The sequence below is a fragment of the Lissotriton vulgaris genome, chromosome 6 (genome assembly GCF_964263255.1).
Source record: "Lissotriton vulgaris chromosome 6, aLisVul1.2, whole genome shotgun sequence".
In the NCBI taxonomy this organism is placed as follows: domain Eukaryota; kingdom Metazoa; phylum Chordata; class Amphibia; order Caudata; family Salamandridae; genus Lissotriton; species Lissotriton vulgaris.
The window spans coordinates 37,079,498-37,096,609 of record NC_141694.1 but is presented as its reverse complement, the minus strand read 5'-3'; the positions used below and the strand labels follow the sequence as shown (position 1 = coordinate 37,096,609).

Here is a 17,112-nt window from a genome sequence, read left to right as displayed (position 1 = left end):
CTCCCTCATAGGTGTCACATCAACATGAGTCACATAACGGTAAGGACATTGCTGTAGTAGTTGGCATTCACTGTGTACTTCGGCATTTCATCAGCTCCATGACACATACCATTTTGAATCAGAACATAGGCAAGTGTAGGGTAATGGTGAGTTTATTTACATACATGTGTGGAGATAGTGCTGTACATGAGGTTTAGAATCCAAAGTTCATAGATGAGTGAGAAGCATTGGTAGATGAAATTTCCAGAGTGAAGTCCACATTCATCTTCTACATTCGTACAACATGGACCCTCCATGTCATGTTGGGGACTTGTGTCATGTGGAACACGGTGAACGCTTTGCACACAAAGACCAATATCCAAACCAGGTTCCGGGTTCCTGGGGGATGTGCAGGGACAACTGTGGCTCATTTGTCCTTCTTCGAACGACCCCTCCTCTTCTTCGTGGGGGGGATCCTCAGGAGCAGGCACCGACATTGCATCCAACTCTCCACCAGATTCAGCCTCCCTCCCTGTGGCATTTGCAGATGTTGTTGCAGGAGATGTTGTGGGCACACAGGTAGGTGTTGACATATTTGTGCTATTCTGTCGGAGACAAGTCGATATGTCACTGAGCACCCCAGTGACTTTGTCCCACTTGGCCTCCATGCGTGCATGATGGCCAACCTGCTCCTGTTGCATGTCCTTGAGGACGACCACTACCTGTCTGAATCCTCCTGTGCTATCCTGGTACGCATCTATGATGCGTACGAGTTGTGAGTCATCAGGCAGTCCAGGCCCCTCTGCAGACCGTGACCTCTGCCTAACACCACTCCCACCACCCCTAGAAACACGGGCTGTACCTGTGGTGGCAGGCACAGTTGACCCTGCTGCCCCTTGGGTGTTGCTACTGGTTTTATTGTTGGTAGTATCCTGTGTGGCCGGGGCCCCTGTACTGCCTGAACTTGGTCTCCTGGGTCTGTCCGTGTTGGCGGGGGGGTTAGGTCTGTGGCCAGATGGTGTTGGCGTGGCTGCAGGGGGTGCAGGTGTTTCTGATGGCGGGCTGGAGGCTGCCTGATGACTCACACCGGAGGTGCCAGGTTGATATTCGTCATCCGAAGAGGACAGTGCCAGATCCACATTAGAGAGCTCATCTGCCACCAGAGTCTGGGCCAGGGACTCATCCTCACTTGCTGGTGTTTCCCCAGCAAACTGGTGAATAAAGGATTGGGTTTTGTTCCCACTAATCACCTAAATCATTTCCAACTGCGTCAAGATCTAGCCACTTTCTTTAGAAATCTTAGACTCCGGATCTTCTTTCAGGACAAGGAGTACAGTGACCCCGGAAAGGGTGATACATCATTTCGCCCTAAATCCACCTTCATTCCCCAACTTTCGGTGCTACCTTTGGAGGTACGGACTTTTGAGCAAGCAGTGGTATATGACATGGAGAATTTTCCAGAGAACAGGACTCGTGGGTTTTCTAACTTATCCAATGCAGAGAAACAAGCCCTTAAATAACTAGAGGAGAACCCCACGATTATTGTAAAACCTGCTGATAAGGGCGGTGCTATTGTGATTTTGGATAAGAGTATTTACAACCATGAATACATTCGGCTCTTGTCAGATGAGAGAAACTATTAAAGATTAACCAGTAATCCGACGCAGGAAATCACAAGGGAAATCGTCTCCTTAGTCGAGGAGGCCCTCTCTAATGATTGGATTTCTGATCATGAAGCGGATTTCCTAATTAAGAAAAAAACTGAGGACCCCATATTCTTATGTCCTCCCCAAAATTCACAAGCCAACCAGACCTCCCCCCGGAAGACCCATTGTCTCGGGAATGGGTTCCCTGCTGGAACCCCTAACGCAATTCTGCGATTTCTATTTGAAACCACTGGTGCAGCAGTTACCGGCATATTTGCTGGATACCCTTGATATCTTACAGTATCTAAAAGACTTTCCTTTTGATCCAGACTCTGAGTTTCTAATAGGCCTCGACATCGAGGCCTTGTACACCAATATCCTGCAAAGGGAAACACTCAGAGTCTTGGAAGATATTTTGGTTACCTCTGACTGGCCCTATTTAACACCCCGGGCAGTCATTTTTCATCTAGCAGAAATAGCCCTGGCAAGAAATTTCTTTGAATTTAACCCAACACTGTATTTACAAACCCATGGAACATCTATGGGCAGTGTTTTCGTGCCCAGCTTTGCAGGGCTGTATGTGGTAGCCTTTGAGAAATCTGTAATTTATGACAGCTCGTGTCCCTGGTCTTCGAACATCAGGCTATGGCGTCGTTATATGGATGATGTCCTGGTCGTCTGGAAGGGAGATGAGGCCACCATTGAAGATTTCATGGAGTGGCTTAACAGTAGGAACCCTCTTCTCCATTTTACCTCCACTGTCACCAAGACTGAACTACCATTCCTTGATCTTCTGATTGTACCTAGGGGAGGGGTGCTCCATACTAAGGTCTATCATAAACCTACTGATAAGAACTCCTTATTAGCCTTTGATAGTTTTCACCCAAGATCCCTCTGTGAAAACTTACCTGTGTGGCAGTTCTTCCGAATTCGTCAGAATTGCTCTGAACAGACTGACTTTACAGAGGAGGCTGTGGTCTTAACAGATAATCTAACAAATAGGGGGTATCCCAGGAAGGTGATTAAAAGAGCCAGGAAAAGGGCGACTAACACCAACCGGGAAGTACTGTTGACCAAGATTCTGAGACCTGAATCCAACAAACCAGTGTTCGTATCCACCTTTAATACAGCCTCTCTGCAAATCAAACGGTTAATTTTGAAGAACTGGAGAATTCAGAATTCTAGTGGTTTGAAGGTAGAAAAACCCTTGTTCTCCTACAGACGCAGTCAGAACCTGAAGGACCTTCTGGTTCATACTAGACCAAGGAACAAGAGAGTGGACGGGGGCCCGTCATCTAGCACACTACCGCCAGTAAGGGGCCATACATGTTGTGGCACATGCAGTGTATGCCACCTTACTTCAAACACTAAATGCATCAACATTGGCCTTAACTTCCCCTGGGAACAGAGATCGCATACAAACTGCAACACCGAGGGGGTCATCTATTTGATCACGTGTCCCTGTAGAAAACAATATGTGGGGATGACGAACAGGAAAGTTAAAACTCGGATCATGGAGCACCGTAGCACTGTTAGATGTGGCAGATCTAGCACTAAACCTACGGCACATTTTCCTGAGATGGGCCATACCACAGAGGACCTTTTTTTTTTTTTTTTTTTTTTTGGAGTTCAACACTGCTTTATTGTGTAATTGGAGACTTGTCACACAGCTTGTCATGCCCACAACCCGGAGGCCGGCAGCGATTAACAAAAAAAAAAAAAAAAGGAAGATAAAAAAAAACGGAAATGTACACAGCCTTGTTGCCGGCATCCCGGAGGCCCGGCGGCATTACATAAGAGGAACGAAGTGGGGTTGCTTCCCCGATGTGGCATGGTAAAAGAGGATGAACAGCAGCAGAACAGTGTTTTCTATTGGAGAAAAAAGAAAGTTCTTCCCTCTCCGTTTTTTGGAGTGTAATAAACCAACTTAACAACAGTACCCAACAGTACCCAACAGTGCGGTAACTACGAGGCAAGTCATGCATCATGGTCGGTTAAGCAACAGTGTATAGGTGTGGCATGCTGTGTGAGCGGAGGCGTGCTTAAGAGTGTGTGTAGGTCACAATCAGTCCAGCAAGAGGGCCTCTGGTAGCCAGAAGTTAGGTCGGGTGCGGAGCGCTGGAGAGTCAACCATCAGTGGGTGTCTTGACATATAGCCAGTAGGGCATAGGTGAGTCTGTAGGAAAGGAAGGGAGAGTGGTGGTAGGCCAAGGGAGCATAGCCACGGTGCCGGAGGAGTCTGGAGTCAGGGGGGGGGGGGGGGAGGCCGGCAGGTGTGCAGTGGTCAAGTCCTGGGGAGTGCCCTACTTGGACAGTGCAAGGAGGTGGCATGCGCGCAAAAGCAGGGTCCCCAGCCAGGGCCAACTGTGGAACAGCGTACTAACCTATGATGGGTTGATCGCCCACTTGGTTTACATCATCTGACCGTGCGAGTAGGTATCGCATCAGTGGGTCCCAGATGTCGCCGGGGCGACTCGAGGTGGGCAGCAGTTCAGCAAACGTTGTATGCTGATCTTGACAGTATGTTAAATCGCCCAGCCAATCCTTAAATTTGGGCGCCCTGCCCCGTCCCCACCGGCACGCCACACATCTCTTGGCCAGTAGGAGCGCAGTGTCAACAAATTTCCGGCAGGATCTAGGAAAACGTGCGGTATCTCCGAGTATGGCTACCAGCGGGTCGGGAGGCATTGGTTCTTCCACCATCTCCGCAAGAGCATCCTGCACTTGGTGCCAGAAGTCCGCCACCTGAGGGCACGCCCACGCCAAGTGGAGAAAATCAGCACCAGCGACATGGCAGCGTTCACAGCGGTCATCTTCCGCCAGGCCGAAGCGCCGCTTCCTCGCCGGAGTGAAGTATACTCGCTGCAGGTATTTATAATGAATGATCTTTAATCTGCTGCTGGCAGAAATGCGAGAGGTGAGCGCGCATCAGCGATCCCACTGCTCATCTGATATCTTGAGACCGAGTTCGGCAGACCAGCGCAGCCGCGCGTTGGACTCCGGTACCGGGACAGCTCCCCTGAGTTGACGATATAGGCCGGAGACCAGGTGGGCCCCATCCTGTGAGCTTAATAAAAAGTGTAGCGGTGGTAGGGTGTCGGGCTCGCTGGGAAAGTCTGGTAGGATGTCTCTCATCCCCGCTCGTAGCCGCACATAGTAGAAGAGGTCAAGGGGAGTGTGGTCTTGTGCAGCAACGAACAGGTCCGCCGACTTGAAGGTGCCATTGGAAAATAGGTCCCCCCAGCAAGAAATTCGCAGCCGTGCGCAGAGGTTGCGAAAGCCCAGTTCTCCCAAAAGAGTAAGATCAGGGTGATGCGCGAGCGGTAGCTTGGGCGAGTAGAGAAATTCACAATCCAAGGTCTTGGTGATGCGGCGCCATGCATCAAGTGTGCAGGAGACCGACGTATTTGGTGTAGTGATGGCAGATTCAGGACAGTGAAGCAGACCATTGAGCGGAAGGGGATGTACGATCCAATCCTCCACTGCTACATGCGGCATAAAGGGAGTAGGGGCCATCCAGTGGTAAGCGAAATGTGCCTGCGCACACTGTTAGTAGGCCTCGAAATCAGGGATATCGAAACCTCCCTTCTCGTAGGGGAGGGTAATGGTAGACCACTTGAGTCGGGGATTCTTGCCTCCCCAAAAGAGCCGTCTCAGCTCCGACCGCAGGGTTCGGAAGTAATGAGCGCCGGGGAAGTACGGTATGTTGACAAAAAGATAAAGGAATCGGGGGAGTATCACCATTTTTATGAGTGACGCTCTGCCGGCCATAGAAAGTGGCAGGGCGATCCAGCGGTCCACTGAAGCAATCAGTTTGGTGATCGCTACACCGTAGTTGGATCGCAGCGTCTCGTCTCTGTCTCTTGAAAGGCAGATCCCAAGATAGCGGAGGTCCGACCAACACCACTCTAGTGGATAATCAAGGGGGAAGTCAATCACCGCATCGGTCAGGGGGAAAAGTTGCGACTTGGACCAGTTGATGTGAACTCCGGACATCCCTCCATACAGAACGAACTCCCTAAGCAACGGATTGAGATGTGTTTCGGGATACTTGACATATAGCGTGATGTCATCCGCGTAGAGTGACACATCAATCTGGCGCTGCAGGCATTGCACTGCGCCGCCACGGTGCAGCTGTCGCAGCCTACAGGCGAGAGGTTCGACATACCACAGAGGACCTTAGATGGACCGTGATCGAGAAACCACATGTTGCTTCTGCAAATGTCACCCTGGGAGTGGATAGAAACAGATCCCTTTTCCTACGTGAGAGGAAGTGTGTATATCGCTTAAACAGCAATTGTGTGGGACTCAATGACGAGATCCCTTGGCACTCTATTAACAGATGAGGCTCCTGTTTAACTGATCCCTTGGGGTTGGCTGTCTATTACATGGTTGGTCATGTTGACTTCTGTTGGAGGAGATGGAGGTGTGTGGGTACATGCCTCTTTAAGGTCTATTACAGTTGTGGGCCCATCTAGTACATGATTTCACGATCTCCTGGGAGTATGGGCTCATACAACTCTCAGACCCTATCTCCATTGTTGGTTCTATCTAGAATACACAGAGGCTGTATCTAGTGTATTTGGCTCATTGAATGGTGGTGCTTTCTATTAACCATTTACCCCAACCCAGGTTGAACATATATAACAGAATTTGTTATTTGAGTGAGGCTTTCCTGACTCCTCATAATCACGTTCTCCTTTTCCTTTACTGAATCGATATGCACTTACTAGTATTCCGCATTGAGTGGCGTTTAGCCTGTTGGTATGTGCCGGCAGCGCTACGTGCTTCATAGTTCTTGTGGTTGATAGATCAGGTTTTGAGGGGGTTCCTGAGGCTTTTTCTCTAATATACAAGCCGGGGACCAGCCTCCCTATGACATCACACGTCACATGCAATCATGTGGGAGGCACGCTGGCAGGTGATTTGCCAAGGGACTGGGAAGTGTAGTATTTTGGGACAACGTCTGCAGGACCTGCTTGCACTTAACAGGCAGGTCTGCGGCTGACCGATTGGGTCTGAATCTTCCCAGGGACAGTAAGTTTGAACTAGATTTTTGATCCACCAAGTTAGTACTTGACCCTTGATTCTCAGTCCATGTAATGTACGGGCTGACTATCGACTATAGTTACAGCGGGGCCCGGTGCTTCTGGACTGAGTTTGGGGATGGTTCGGCATGTTTGCTGAGCGTTTCTTCTCTTTTAAACCCACAGGTTGTGTCCTAGGAAATTCATCCAGCCCGTTGCCTTTTTTAGCCCGGGGTTTCAATAAAATCGGTGAGTGGGGCGATCAGGGGCTGGCTTTGTCTTTGACTTTCTCTATACTATCAGGAAATGGATAGTTCTTTTTGCCGAGTCTCCAGGGGGGGTTTGTTTTTAATCTCTTGGGAGCCATGATCAACACTCTGAACACTGGGTACACCGATTCAGGTCCCAGTGTGATTACGTGACCGATTTTGGCCGCGTTTGGGGGCAATGTATCAAATGACCATGCGACCAAGTTTGGCCGCGATTTGGAGACAATGTACGATATGGTTTAAAAGAACGCCATTTGAGAATGGTATGAGTGTATATTACTTCATCCACAGGGACCTCTGCAATAATGTTGATTGTATGTTTCTTACGTTCACAGTATATGTTTCCAGTGATGTGAAAGGGAATCCCTCCACTAAGTAGTATATACTGCCATTCTCCGTGGATTTCAACCTAATTAAGGTAACAGAGTGCACTGGGACGGATATGGAGTCCAGATGAAGACCGGCGTGACCCTTGAGTTTGGGCACTTAATACATCGGTCGAAACATGTTGACTTTAGCAGTTTGTCTGGGGGGATGATGTGAGTCCTTGATTCTCATAGATATACCCACCCCTTCACTTTTTAATCCTGTCCATGAGACTCTGAAATAAAGGTATAGACGTAGGGTACTCATGAGGCAGTTTTAACTTCACAATTTCACTGCACTTGTCCTTATCACGTTTTCCAAGTCTGGGTTGGTAACATTGTGTACCCACCTTCTGTTTTTGTATTCGTCTGTCTGTACTGTACTCACCAGGCTCAGGTATGTCTGGTAGGCCATGGATGCCCTCTGGTGGTAGTATGTCCCTCACCTTCTCCTCCCAGGACCTGAAGTAGACTGGTTTGGCAGGAGGGCCACTGTCAGTGACCTGGCTCAGGGCGTGTTCCTTCTGGAGGAGCTTCTTGACCCTCCTGCGTACGTCATACCACCTGTTCTGGATGTCGGTCTTTGTGCGATACGCTGGTGCTTGTGCGTTCACCCTTGTCCACTATTCTGTCCCACATCTTGGTTTTCTGCGACATGGGGGTCCTTTGTACCAATGCCCCAAACAAATGTGGCTCCACTCTGAGGATCTCATCGACCAATATTTCTAGCTCAGTGTCTGTGAACTGTGGATTCTTCTTAGGGGGCATGGTGATGGGTGGTGGTGAGGAGTGATGTGGGTGGGTGCAAGTGAGGGTGGGTGAGTGTTTGTCTGTATTGGATGTGTGTATGTGTGTGAGTTTTTGGAGTGGTGATGATGGTGTGTGGGTTGTGTGAAGGATGAGTTGTGTGTGTGTCAGTGGTTGGTGTCTCAAGTTGTGTGCTGGCTGCTCTGTTGTATTTGCAAGGGATCATGGTAGTGTTTTTTTGCCTTTTTATAGGTGGGGTTGTGGGTGTGTCTTTGTTTTTTTGTTGTTTTTTGGGGTATTTATTGACTTTATGAAATGAAATGAAATGAAATGAAATGAAATTAAATGAAATGAAATGAAAAATTACATTTATATAGCGCATAACCACCCGGAGGCCTCGCAGCGCTTTAGACTGAATACTGTGTCGAGCTACCGGGTAAGTTTAGTACGCTTTTGAATACAGGTGAGTTTTTAGGTTTCTCCTAAATGACATTAGATTGTTATTTTGTCTGAGAGTTAAAGGCAGGGAATTCCATAACTTTGCCGCTGCGTGAGTGAAAGAGCGGCCACCCCAGCGGGCTTGCTTGATTTTAGACATGGTTGCCAAATGCAGTGAAGCCGAGCGAAGGGCTCTGGATGGAAAATACGGTAACACCAGGGGGTACAGGATTGCCGGGCCATTTCGATGGAAGGATTTGTGCAAGATGCACATGGCCTTAAACTGTGTTCTGGCAGCCACTGGGAGCCAATGGAGTTCTTTTAAGGCATTCCTTGCTGATTGACAGCGGGGGATGTTGAACAACAGTCGGGCGGCACAGTTTTGGGTAACTTGGAGTCTTTTTGTCACTGCTGCCGGGGCTCCTAGATATAGAACATTTCCATAGTCCAGGCGAGAGAGTATCAGGGCCTGTACCATGACCCTTCTCGCCTGGAATGGAAGTAGAGGGAGCACTTTGCGGAGCATTTTCATTAGCCCCACACATGTGGAGGCAGTTTTGGTAGCTTGGACTGAGAAATCCAGCGTACTATCAAGCCAGATTTCTAGGCTCTTTATCTGGTCTTTCGGAGGAGGGGGGACACCGAGACATGAAGGCCAGCCAGACGCCAGGGAGGTCGGGGAAGGGTTACCTAGTAGCATGATCTCCGTCTTCTCCCAGTTGAGTTTGAGGTAGGAGAGTTGCATCCACCCAGCAACAGCCTCCAGACAAGGGCCCAGGGTGTTAGACGAACCCTCCTTGTGGTTCAAAGAGACCACAAGTTGGGTATCGTCTGCGTAGGTGACGATCCGCACACCAAAAGGGAGGACTATCTTCTCTAGAGGCTGCATATAGACATTAAAAAGTGTGGGGCTCAGGGAGGAGCCCTGCGGAACCCCACAGCTAAGCGGATGCTTAGATGATGCCACCTCGCCCTCAAACACCTGAAAAAAACGTTCCTCCAAGAAGGAGGTCAGCCAACTCAGGGCCGCGCCCGACACCCCCATGCCCTTTAAACGATGTAATAATGTGGCATGGTTAACAGTGTCGAACGCGGCACTAAGATCAAGAAGTATAATGGCTGTTTTTCCTCCCTGGTCCATTATAGCTCTGGCTGCCTCTGTCACTGACAGAAGGGCAGTTTCGGTACCATGCTGGGGACGAAATCCCGTCTGGGAGACCTGTAGAAGGTTATTGGACTCTAAATAGTCCCCTAGGATTTTATTGATATGTCTCTCCAGCAATTTACTCATCCACGGGAGAAGCGAGATAGGGCGGAAGTTGGACAGATTGTTCTGATCCAGGTTCGGCTTTTTCAGCAGGGCCCTTACCATCGCGCACTTCCATGTGGATGGGACAGAGCTGGAGGAAATAGAGGTATTAAGAGCCTCTAGAATAAATGGGCGAATAGTGTCAATCACTTTCATCAATGTCTGTGGAGGGGCTGGATCGTTTGGAGATCCTGAGGTGACTTTATGGACCAATATATCTAAAGTGCTAGGATCTAAGAGTGGAAAAGTGACCAGTGAGCAGGATGCAGGTAGGTCAGTGTCCAAAGTAAAGGAGGAAGCCGTATCTTCATTATCTGTCGAGAATTGGGAATAAATGGCCTGAATCTTCTGAAAGAAGAAGGTGGCCAAATTCTCACAGCGGACCTGTGCACCCTCTGATGGCAGAATCTCAGAAGGAGGGGAAATTAAGGATTTTGCAATTTTGAAAATTTCTCTAGGGGAGTTAGCTGCCATATTAATTTTGGTTTCATAGAACTTGGCTTGAGCAAGTTTTATTTCATTCTTGTAGTGCCTCATTGCCACTCTATAATCTGATTTTTTCAGTTGGGAGGGATCTTTCCTCCAAGCTCTCTCCGCTTTATGGCAGACTTGTTTCAACGTCCTAAGGTCCTGAGAGTACCAAGGTGCAACTTTGGATCTTTTTATTATTTGCAGAGAGCCTTTTGGAAGCACTTGATCTAAAGTATTGGAAATCCAGCTATCAAATCTGAAAGCTGCTGTGTCGGGATTCATAGTTTTTTGGGGAGGCTGTTCAGAGAGCGCCTGTTCCCATTTAGGAAGCGGAAGTGAACTCCATTTCCTACCCCAGTGCCTGTCATGGGTTTGTGAGATAGAGGGGATATTAGTGGACCAAATAAAAGGAATTAAAAAATGGTCGGTCCAGGGCAGTGGTAACGGTACTTCCACCGATAAATTGTCTAAATTGCTGTAGACATGATCCAAAAGATGTCCCTTATTGTGTGTCGGCTGGAAGCCCTTTTGGGGCAAGTTGATGGCCTGAAGATTTGTGCGAAGACTGTTAGCGGCAGCATCAAGGGGATCGTCTAGATGCAGATTTAGGTCACCTAGCAGAGTGAAATTAGCTGAGGTGAGCACTGAGTTGGCCGCTAGGTCTGTAATATCAGCAATGAAATCTCCGAGGGAGCCCGGTGGTCGGTAGACCAAAATGCCAGAAAAAGTATTCGTGGGGGAGAAATCAAGAGAAAAGTGTAGACTTTCACATACTGAGGTGGACAAGGAGGTGACACGACATCTAAAAATATCTTTATAAATAATGGCCAGTCCGCCACCTCTGCCTGACAGGCGGTCTAGGCGCTTGATGGTGTAGCCTTTGGGAATGGCCCATACTACTGACGGATCATTTTGAAGCTGAAGCCAAGTCTCGGTTAGAAAAAGAGCTTCCGGGTTAAGCTCCTCAATCAATAATGCCAGTTCAGTATGGTGCTTTGGGAGGGACCGACAATTCAGAAGAAACATTTTTATTGTATGTATAGACGGATGGATGCCTAACGGATAAGAGGGAGGACACCAGTCGCAAGTTTTGCAGCCAGTAATAGTGGTATGAGGACGGAGTGAATTAAAACAAAGGGGTTTAACGATGGGTCGTAAAGCATGCAGCGCACGAGCACTATATATAATGCGCCGCCCTACCATCTTGCCCAGTCTCGAAGCCCGAAGCGTCTGAACGTGGACTGACGCAGACTGGCTTCTCTTTGGCGCCTCTTCGGCGCGTCTATGGCGCTTCCGCTGCGCGTCACCGCTGCGCGAAGGATTTGTGGCTAATATAGATTAGGAGGTGGGTGGAGACTGGACCGTCACCCTCGGTAAGATGGCTACCCACCAAGGACCAATCCGCAAGTACAGGCGCTGTTCCTCCCTCCACGCAAACAGCATGAAATTGCTGCGGTGGACCGGGGAGTAGCGCTTCAAATCACTTCAATCAGGGTAAGAACAATTCGAATAACAACAGTTTTAAAAGTATTAAAATTTCAGCAGGTAAAAACCCCTTGCAGCAAATGCGTGTGCGATACACCAGTTAGCGCGGCGATTTTACTAATCAATCTCTCGAGCGTATAGGTGTGCAACCCTTTTATAATCAGGGAGGTGGGGGGAGACTAGACCGTCACCCTCGGTAAGATGGCTACCCACCAAGGACCAATCCGCAAATACAGGCGCTGTTCCTCCCTCCACGCAAACAGCATGAAATTGCTGCGGTGGACCGGGGAGTAGCGCTTCAAATCACTTCAATCAGGGTAAGAACAATTCGAATAACAACAGTTTTAAAAGTATTAAAATTTCAGCAGGTAAAAACCCCTTGCAGCAAATGCGTGTGCGATACACCAGTTAGCGCGGCGATTTTACTAATCAATCTCTCGAGCGTATAGGTGTGCAACCCTTTTATAATCAGGGAGGTGGGGGGAGACTAGACCGTCACCCTCGGTAAGATGGCTACCCACCAAGGACCAATCCGCAAATACAGACGCTGTTCCTCCCTCCACGCAAACAGCATGAAATTGCTGCGGTGGACCGGGGAGTAGCGCTTCAAATCACTTCAATCAGGGTAAGAACAATTCGAATAACAACAGTTTTAAAAGTATTAAAATTTCAGCAGGTAAAAACCCCTTGCAGCAAATGCGTGTGCGATACACCAGTTAGCGCGGCGATTTTACTAATCAATCTCTCGAGCGTATAGGTGTGCAACCCTTTTATAATCAGGGAGGTGGGGGGAGACTAGACCGTCACCCTCGGTAAGATGGCTACCCACCAAGGACCAATCCGCAAATACAGGCGCTGTTCCTCCCTCCACGCAAACAGCATGAAATTGCTGCGGTGGACCGGGGAGTAGCGCTTCAAATCACTTCAATCAGGGTAAGAACAATTCGAATAACAACAGTTTTAAAAGTATTAAAATTTCAGCAGGTAAAAACCCCTTGCAGCAAATGCGTGTGCGATACACCAGTTAGCGCGGCGATTTTACTAATCAATCTCGCTTGACTGGTCCTTTTTGTGTGTTTTTAAATGATTTTTTTGGTGGTCTTGTAAGAGACGTTCTTCTGACCAAGTCGGACGCTCATGTTGGCTTGTGCGGGCTGCTCCGTGTCTTTCACGCTGGTATTGCTCTGTGTTGCATGCAAATCGATCGCAGTGGTCTCCCTCGCTTCAGGTACGTTTTCGGTCTGTCTCGGTCATGCGGCTTGGGCTCCGTGGGATTCACTCGGATTTCATGCGTTTGGCATCATACTGTGCGGCTCGGACGTCGTGGGTACGGATCGATCGGTGCATTCCAGGTTCGGTTCGGTCGGTGCGGCTTGTGTCCTTTTTCCGGCCGTGTGGCTGATATTTGTACGGTTCGGTCGTACGGCTTGTTTTCCGTACGGCTCGGTTGTATGTAACGGCTTTCACATCGTACTTCGTGGGTCGTACGGTGCCTGTAGATGTCGGTCGGACTCCGTTCCTGCTACGAGCCAGTCGGGCTGATTTCCGACCCGAAACGGAATCGGCCCCTGAGTGTCACAAAAGAGATTCCACACAGGATGTATGTAAAAACTTTTATATTCAACAAACATATTCAATCATTATAACATGATGATCATCATATACGTTTGGGCATAAAACACATTCGGAAATATTACTAGCAGTACTAGGGGTGCACAGTCTAAATATCGAATTCTAAATATCGACCTACACTAATATCAAGTTGGTAATATCGAAGGGACAAAATATCGGTATTAAGAATATCGATGTTAATAATATCAATTGACGGACAGAATATCGACCCTAAGGTAAGTAATATCGATTTTTTTTATATCGATGTAAGTAATATCGAAGTTAGTAATATCGATATCAAATATATCGATGTTACTAATCTCAATATTTATATTTTTGTTATGTATTTTATTATGTATTTAATATGTATGTGTTACATATTTTTTGTTAAGGGTTCTACTGGTTTTATGTATTTATTTATTTATTGCATTTATAGAGCGCACTGTCACCTGTCAGGCATCCTGGCACTAAAAAGTGAATGAGCTGGCCTACTATTTTTATATGTTAATAATGTTTTTTAAGTCAATTTTGTGTTTTAGTACCGGAGCGGATTGTGGGTTTATAGGGGAATAGGGTGGGAAGTAATTTAATTATACTAAATTAATTATTAATGTTTAGGAATTATAAATTAATTTTAATTAATTTTTGCGTTTAAGTTCTGTAGCAGGTTGTGGGTTTATAGGGGAATTGTGTTGGAAGTAATTGAAATCTAATTAAGTAATACATTTATTGTTGGGTATTGATAATTAATTATTAACTGGTCAATATTTTACATTATAATATTTTGGTTATGAAAATTAATTTATTGTTGAGTAATCATTAATTGGTAATTACATAATATTAAATATTATTTAATTATATTTTTAATTATTATATTCAAATGTAATTATTAATTGGTAATTAATGTTTAATAATAATAATTTTTTGGTATACAACATTATTTAATTAATCAATATTTTTTAATTGTTAATTACTTTTGGATAATTGTTATGTTTTTTATTATGGAAAATATGTTATTGTTTAGTCAAGGTTTATTCACATGTCAAGACCTCTTCACATTCACTGCTAGTGTTAAGGTGGACACTGAATTGTTATTGTACCTACGTAAATAAACATGGCGCTGACACAGACATAGGTATGTGATGGATGTTTATTGAAACAGAGGATTTGTGTTAGTGAAGTGACTATGTACACAATTGTGAGGAGTGTATACATTCTTTGTCTGTCATGGTAGATGAAATAAATGTAGTAGTCAACACAAAGCAGGAGTCACACAGTCCAACAGACTCAAGCCATCAACTTGCCAACGTGGGCCAACAGAGTCTACAGAGTTCATGCAAGGGGGAAAAACAAGGTACCATCATGGCTGACTCCGTGTGTGGCGTTGTTATGGTGGCCTGCCACCAGATCCTCCCCTGAGTATTCTCGGATGGCCCCTAGTGCGTTTGGTAGGGGCTGCACTTGCTCTAGCATCAGTGGTGTCTGAGGACTCCCTCTCCTCCAGCACAGCCCTCTCTGTGTCTATAGCTGATTCGTTGTGCTGCCTGGCAGGCATGCCACTAGAGGGGGGTTGATCTGTACTTGGGCCTGGGAACCTGTCCTTCAGCATACCCACTAGCTGGCCAACAATGTCGACCTGTTGTCCCATAAGTGTGTCCATGGACTGCTGCAGCATGCGGCTCTCATGCATGTCCTCGGCAAGCTGGCACATTACTCCATGATTCTCCTGGTAGGAACCAAGGACTCTTGCAATGGTGGCCAGGGATTCAGGGTCATTGTCCTCCTGTGTCTCTGCCCCAAGTCTCCTCTCACCTGTCCTCCTGCCATTTCCCTGAGGCATTGTCCCACGACGCACTGGCACACTCTCCCTGCCATGGCGTGAATATGTGGTGGTGTTGGTAATCACCGTGGCAGGGCAATTGTTACAGGCAGCAGTGGTGTTGGGGTTGTTGGAGGCCACACAGGTCGTGGTGGCAGGGGTCAGCACAATTGTTGCTGTGGTGGAGAGGATGCTGGTGGATGGCACACAGGTCGTAGTGTCAGGGTCCAGCCCAGTTGTTGTTGCAGTGGTGGAGAGGATGTTGGTGGATGCCACACAGGTTGTGGTGGCAGGGGCCAGCCCAGTTGCTGCTGTGGTGGTGGTGGTGACAGTGATGGCTCGAGCCATGTCATTCCCTGGCACACGAGAGGGGCCAGCTTCAGAATCCAGGTTGGAGAATGTGAGTGAATCTGCATCAGTGTGCTCACGTTCTGGTGGTGAGGACTGTCTCTGCATGTTGTCGTTCTCCTGTTGGACAGAGGTCATATGGTAATTGAGTTGCACGCGACAAGCTTGATGTTACACTGATATTTGTGACATTTGATGCAACAGATGATTGACAATAAAATGGCTTTACATGTCTGCAAAAAGACAGTGCACCATGACATGATGTTGAGGTACATATCTTACAAGTTCATGGTGTCTGTAGTGAATTGGAACTTGGTGCAGTGTACACACGGTGTGACAACACAGACATGTCGTCATCTACATGATTTGCATTGCTCTTGTGTGCATGTGGCAACATGCATTTGGGAAAGCTCAGCATGCTGCACATGGTTACTACCTACCTGTAAGTTTTATGATAGCAATGATAGAGCTTCCACATGCTTGGAGGCGTGGGGAGTGCTACATCCTACTCAGCTGTGGGACAAGGGGGGCCTGGTGGGATTTGTAGTGCAGGCCTCCCACCACAAGACAGCCCCCCCAGGCAAGATGGCTACCTACCTGTTAGTTTGTTTGGTATGCTGCAATGGCTTTCAGGTGCTTCTGGGTGGGGTGGGGAAGGGATCCATCTTGAGGATGCTGTGGGACAGAGTGCATGGTGGGAGTAGTGGTACAGGCCTCCCACCCACAAACAGCCAGCCCAGGGAAGATGGCTACCAACCTGTTAGTTTGCTTGGTGTGCTGCAATGGCTTCCAGGTTCTTCTGGGTGGGGTGGGGAAGGGATCCATCTTGATGATGATGTGGGACAGGGTGCATGGTGGAAGTAGAGGTACAGGCCTACCACCCACAAACAGCCAGCCCAGGAAAGATGGCTACCTACCTGTTAGTTCGTTTGATGTGCTGCAATGGCTTCCAGGTGCTTCTGGGTGGGGTGGGGGGGGGGTCTATCTTGATGATGCTGTGGGACTGGGTGGATGCAAACAGCCCTGGGCAGTGTTTCAGCTTTTCCGCACGTGCACGGTGGTGTTTTATGGATTCCGACCGCAGCGGGTGTTTTTTCCCCGCGGTGCTGACACATGCTTCTGGGGGAGTGATGGCACCGGCGGTGCCGCCGCAAGCCATACGGGCGGTCTTTTGCCATTGCCATGGCAGTACGGATGATGTTCTGCCCCCCCATCGTAATCGGGCCCCCAGTCTTTTGCCCCTAGAGTGTTACACAACATGAAAATTCATGTAAACTGCCTTTAGTCCACAAGAACTTCAGCCATAAACTTTTGTCCTAGAAGGTGCTGCATCCCCCACTGAAGAGCATGTGTTCCAGCTGGAGAGTGCTTACAATGGCCTTAGAAATCCTGGTAAGTAATTCTTTTGGAGTCCCATACAACTTAGGGTGGGCACTCCTAAAATATTTTTTGAAGGGAGGCTGTTCTGCTCCTGCAACTCCCCTGCACTTTTTAATCCTGTTGGTGGTGACCACACCATCCTGGGGCAACCACAAAGGGATAATCAAGCAAAATCAGGGGCAAAACAATGCAAAATAGGTAAGCCCTATAGGGCATTA

The 17,112-nt window shown here is 47.8% G+C and overlaps 1 pseudogene; it reads right to left on the bottom strand.

The window, feature by feature from the left end:
* Nucleotides 1–406: 406 nt before the first annotated feature.
* On the bottom strand, nt 407–10,317 carry LOC147706758 (uncharacterized; annotated as a pseudogene).
* Between the last annotated feature and the right edge of the window lie 6,795 nt (nt 10,318–17,112).